At 47.2% G+C, this 6,000-nt stretch overlaps 1 protein-coding gene across 3 annotated transcripts in view; it reads left to right on the top strand.

Moving 5' to 3' along the window:
* The first annotated feature begins 887 nt into the window (after nt 1-887).
* ZFHX4 (zinc finger homeobox 4) overlaps nt 888-6,000 on the top strand; it is a 174,966-nt gene continuing 169,853 nt past the window's right edge. For 2 of the 3 annotated variants that reach the window (XM_033126110.1, XM_033126108.1), the window contains exon 1: nt 888-1,266. The gene's annotated coding sequence lies outside the window, so the exon portion shown is untranslated. Of the gene's footprint in view, nt 1,267-3,387; nt 3,555-6,000 lie in introns of those variants that run through there. The other variant, XM_033126109.1, reaches the window with a different exon arrangement.

Below are 6,000 nucleotides of genomic sequence, written 5' to 3'. Positions count from 1 at the left end.
GTTTTTTTTTTTTCCCCCAAGTCTTCTATAAAGCTATTACATTGAACTTATGCAACGCTGATAAAATATTCAAAAATATTACGTAAAGTCTAGAACCCTATCTCCACTACCACCCTTGCACCCATCACTTCTTCTTATTAGAAAGTTTACTTTGACTAAACTATCCGCTTCTTCCATCTTCCCTGCCCTGGGTTTTCTCTCTTGCGTGTACAAGCGAAAGATCCGTGTTTAAATAGAGTCCTGCAGTTGCAGGGAGCAATTCCTCCTGTGAAATAGGCTGGGCAGAGCGGTCTTTGCACACGGCCAGGCACCCTTTATTTACATACATCTGCATATTTGCTCAGGCCCCCGCATTTCGCCATTAAAGTGCGTTCCTGTGTGTAGAAGAATCCGCTAGGCAGAGCAAACCTCTTCATCGCCCCAACTCACATTTCTGCTTAAAGCTCCCTAGTAAACAAATCTCTGGTCCGATAAGAATGCCTTTGCCTCATTAAAATAAAATAAAAAAATCGAAAGGGCACACTGCTTTGACGGTATTTAGGTTTGATCCCCCCCCCTTGGTGTGTGCGTTGTGTGTGTGTGTGTGTGTGTGTGTGTGTGTGTGTGTGTAATGAAGTTTGGGAGTCCGGCGCGCAGGGGCGCGTGGGGTGCGAGCCCTGAGGTCCCCACGCCTGCCCTCTCGGCGGTCGCCGCGTCCCGGGCTCCCGCCGCCGCGCTCCGAGCCCTGGAAGCTGCGCGGCTCCGGGCTGCTCCGAGTCCGGGCTGCGCGTCATTTGCAGTCTGGGGAATGTTGATCACCTCACTAATTACACCTCTCTGCCCCCCCGCTCCCTCTCCCTCTCCCTCGCTCTCCTCTCTCATTCCCAGAGTGCATATCGGGAATAGACACACAAAGACATGCGCACTCAACTTAATCAGCCATTTTTTTAAACAGGGCTAAAACGATAATAATTAGCAGAATAAAGACATATCGGATTTTCATTTCCTTTCCTCCTTTTCCCAACCCCTTCACAACCAAACAGCGAGACCGCGGTCGGCACATGCTTTAACTCCTCCCGGACCCCAGAGGACCGCTCCATGCCCCCCACTTTCTGCTCCAGCGTTTTTATTTTCACCCAATAAAGTTCGAGGATTATTTTTTTATTTTTTTTATTTTTTTTTTTAATGAACCCTCTCGTTTTACTTGGATGTGATCAGCTGTAAGTAAAATAAAAGCAAAACAAAAAAGAAGCGAAGATCGAGTAGGAACTGCAGGGGAAATGGAAAGTAAGTTTTTTCTTTAACTTTTATTGAGTAGTTTGTGTTAAATTTAGGTCGAGTATCGATTATCTTTCCAGCCTGATCTTGCACAATCTTTGATATTTCGCTCCCTCTCTCTCTCCCTCTCCGCCTCTCTCCCTCGCTGCCCCCGGCTCGCTCGCTCCCGCTCGCTCTCGCACACGTCCCCTCATCCGGACCATCTCTTCCGCTCTGCCCCCCTTTCTATCTCTTTCCCCCTTTTTTTGGCTCGAGGATTTGCTCCACGGAGGGAGGGAGGGGGCACGGAGGGGCCTGATTTCCCACTTTCGTTGGGGGGCTGCGTTTTCCGGGATTTAACTTTTGGATGAAGTGGCGGATCCCCCACGTTTGGCCGAGCAGCTTGCTCTCCTTTTTCCTGTCTTTTCGGGTTCTGTCTGCACCGCGAGCCCGAGCTTTCTGGTGGCGCGCGGAGGCTGTCAGCTCTCGGCGGCGCGGGCACTGCCAGGGGTCCCCGCTCGCCCCGCGCCCCACGCCGGGGTCGAGATGACCCTTCCTGCGCACCCGTCCTCCGAAAGTTTGGACTTTGGTCATTGGGGTCGGAGCCCCCCGCTTTCAGCTTTACACCCCCCCCTTTTCAGTCTGGATTTCTTCCTCCTCTTTCCACCCCCCGTCCCTTTCTCAAGTGCCCCGAAGGGCGCCTGGAGCCGGCACCCGCCGAGGCCCGGGGTCCGCGCGCCGTGGGCGGGGGCTCGGGGAGGCCGGGGCCGCGGGCCGGGGCTGGGGCTGCAGGTAGACGCCCGCGCGCCGGGCGGCGGCGGCGGGCTTGGCCCAGGGCTGCTCCGCCAGGGCGGGCGGACTCGGGCGCCGGCGCAGCGAAGGCAGGTCCGTTAGGAGGCGGGATCGCCGGGCCTCGGGGCCAGGGACCCACCCGGGAGGCGGCCGCCGTTCTCGGGCGCTTTGGCTGCGGGGTGCGCGTTACACCAGAGCATAGATGCCCGCGGCTCGGGATCCAGAATCTTTTCCTTTTTTTTTTTTGGCAAAGGGCAAGGGGTGTGTGTGTGTGTGTGTGTGTGTGTATGGGGGGTGCTGTGGCCGGCTGTGAGAATTGATTTATTCCCCGGCCCCCCCAAAGGGGTTCCAGGTTCACACACGAACTTCACCTCCTTCGCCTCTCCGGCATCAAGTGCGCCTTCCGGCCGGGAGCCGCTCAGGGCAGAGCGACAGGAATGCGTCGGGTCTCGCCTTCCTTCTACTTCTATCTCACTCCCCCTCCCCCATTCTTTCTGCTCTCTTCTATCGGAAAAAAAAAATAATAAAATTTCTCATGGATTGTATAAAGTTTCTCCACCGATGCCCAAGTTACAGAGGGTTCCCCATCCTGTACCCTTCCCCCAGAAGACGGTGCACTGGTTTGCATTTCTTTGTTACCTGCGATCCGGGCGGGGGGCTCCCGTCGGCGCTGGGGCTGGGGTCCGGCTCGGAGACCAGGCTCCGGCGGGTTCCTTTGGCCGCGACTCCGCACTTCTGCGCGGTTCTGGTGAGGTCTTAGCTACCGTTCGGTGAGACACCCTCCTTGTAGGTACCAAAGGTTCAGATCGCAAACACGGACCCCCCCCCACCCCACGCCGACCCCTGCACACACATACATACACACACTCACACTCAACACACACTCACAGACTCACACACACATTCTCCCTGCTCCCCCCACCGCCAGCCCCCACCTTAACTTTCCCCTCCCCCATTCCAAAAAAAAAAAAAAAAAACACACACACAACAACAACAACCCCCAAACCAAACAAAAACCCAAAGACAAGTTCACTGGCGGAAGATGGTGGATTGACACTGATTCAGACAGAGGCAGGTTTACCAGGAAATCTGGCGGTCCCGATTTCTGACAGTTGCATTTCCTCTCCTTGAGTCCTTACCCCCCCCCTTTTTTATTAACTCTGTTCCATGTTTAATCAAGGATCATGTAGATGGCAAAAGGAGAGACAGAGAGAGAGGAGAGAGGAGAGAGGAAGAGAGAGGGAGGAGAGAGAGACAAGAGACAGAAGGAGGGTTTTTTTTTTTTTTATTGTGTTCTCCTGGATTTTCAGTGGCTTGATCCCTATAAACGTGGAGTGCTTAAAGCTCATATGTAGTATTATATTTTTAGTTGGGTGGATGGATGGAAGAGTCAGGGAGAGGCTGCGGCTGCCGCTGCCTTTTCGGGTGTTGCTTAGATTAAGGCTGAGACTTGGCTGCGATTGGGACGCGACAGTGACACGGGCATCGATCGCTTCCATTGAGAGCAATGCAAAAACACAGCCCGGGTATGTAACACTCTCGGTGCCATCAACACTTGTTTTACTTTATATTTACTGGCAAAACTGACAGAGCGAGCTCAGACTTTCTTTCTTTCTTTCTTTTTTCCCCTCTTTTCTCTTTTCTAACTGAAGAATAAAAACAATTGTGCATAGAAGTTGTTGGAAATGATGCTTGGAATACAACAGACAAGAGATATTCGCGATTATTTCACTACCTCTGTGACTGATTGTGTTTTAGAGTTTTTTGGGGTTTTTTTGTTTGTTTGTTTGTTTTTGGTTTTTGTTTTTTATCTCCACGGAGGAGCATATTAAAGAAAATGAAGGTTTTCCTTTTTCCTTCCTCTTCTTAGAAACATCCTTAAGGGAGTATTTGATAGTTTTCAACGTTTTCGGTTTCAGTCAGCAGGAAGACACACAAAAGTAAAAGATGGCTAGCCAGCTGTTTTAACCTCTTGCACCTGGCTTCAGTGGGGGGATCATAAGGTTTATACAGTTATTTAAAGAAGAAACGGTTTTAATATTTATGGCATAAACTGGGGAGAGAGCATCACTGTTACTTACTCAGTAGCTGGTTGCTTTTCAATTGAAAAAAGTAAGCTGATATTGAAGTGTTTTCATTTTTATGGCGATGAAGATACAGTCAATGAAATATGGGGGAAATACCATAAATCTGAAAAAGTGAAATGTACCTAAGGAACAAAGAAAGGTCACGTAAACCAGCTGTGTAAGTCAAAGCCACAGCACCAACTGTGGGGTTAGACAGGGAGAGTGGGTTTCTGGGTCCAGGAAGTGAAAGTTGCTACTTAAAGTTCAAAATGAAGGAAACCTGTTCAGCTCTATTGTCATCTTTTGCTGTTTTTAGTAGTTGAGCCCCAATCTGTTCATTCATTTTGAGCTAGTTGGATTATTTGAAAAGATGCTGCACCAGCAAGGAAAACAGAAAGGAGGCTGAGAAAATCGCTGTTTAATATTGCAGAATTTACTGCTTCCATTCTGACCATGAGCCTAAATTTACACAATGAAATTTGATTATCTTTAATAACAATATTAGATCCTGCACTGGATGGATGGGAATTGAGGTGGTTTTGTTGATTGCGAGGGTTTAATGTTGCATTTCAGAATCTGATGTGGTTTGGCCTCCCTTCCATTAACTGGAAAACCCCTGAGGTTTTACAATTATTTCTTAAAGATAATACATTTAAGATTGCATTGGTAGGCTGAAGAAAAGTCATAAAGGCAAGAAGAGAGCCCTTAATAACTCTTGAGATTCAGACATGTTCAGCAGTTAGATTGGCTCTGACTTACCAAGGGTCGACAATGTGTCATCTCTACGAAGCCAAATTGCCCTCTGCCTATATGATATTAATGTGCAAATCAATATTTCAGGGATTAAATTTCCCTTCTTCATTTTTTATGGTTTCTACCTCAATAAGTCTCAAGTCTATTAGAAGAGGCTGGATGATTTAAAATCTTTCACTGCAGAATGGCTTGTCGTAGTCTTGTTTCCCAGACAATTTTAGGATTTTCGTTATAAAGGCTAAGGGCACCCTAAACAAGTTGGGAGGCAGCATAGAGGCTGGCTCACTAGCAGAAAGCCCTTGTTCGATTAAGAGCTCAGAGGTATTGGAAATATAATATATATGCTTCTGTTACACACACACACACACACACACACACACATGCTGCTGCTTTAAAAATATTATGTTAATCACCTATTGAGTTATTTCAAAATCAATTGAAGTGCCTTTCTTATTAGTGATTTGTTCAGCATTCTTGAGGACTGTGTTAATTTTCTTAAAGACTAGGCATGAATTAGCTTGGTGTGAAAGTATTTGGGAGGGGCTTTCATTTGGTAGTATTTTCCTAAGAAATATCTAGACTCCATTGTTTGTAAGAGTCCTAATCAAGTCTTGTCATCTGCATACATTGTTGTCATAGCTATCATTGCATTTTGTGGCTGAATGATTTAGCTGATATCTGAAAGGAGGCCTTCTCCAACTCCTTTTACATTTATTTCTAGCACTCAGTAGGCACAATATTTCTTTTAACCCTCTTGGAGAAACACGACTGGAAAAGAAAATATGTGACTTGTTTGGAAATGAAACAAAGCAGAAATTTGGGAGGTCAAAATAAAAGATTGTGACTTTATCATATAATCTTGGGCAGGCCTACTGTCTATCATTTGGTGGTGTTTTATAGTCTAAAACCATCTGGACCAAGTTCCGCACAGCTGCACGAATTTCATATGTGATAGAACATTTTTTCCATTCAGTGTGAAATGTTCCTTCCTAAAAAACGTACACCAGACTCGCTTAATTTAGTCTGTTAAAAGAAATGCACATGAAAAAGGACAAAAGGCTCTTTAATCTCTGCAAGCTGTTTGTTTTTCTTCAAGATTCCTGTCTGTTTGGGTTTGAAAAGTCATGTTTATTGAGGAGATGATTCTGAGGTG

Source organism: Rhinolophus ferrumequinum, chromosome 14 (assembly GCF_004115265.2).
Source record: "Rhinolophus ferrumequinum isolate MPI-CBG mRhiFer1 chromosome 14, mRhiFer1_v1.p, whole genome shotgun sequence".
Taxonomy (NCBI): domain Eukaryota; kingdom Metazoa; phylum Chordata; class Mammalia; order Chiroptera; family Rhinolophidae; genus Rhinolophus; species Rhinolophus ferrumequinum.
The sequence above is the reverse complement of the archived record's forward strand: the minus strand, read 5'-3'. Positions and strand labels throughout refer to the sequence as shown.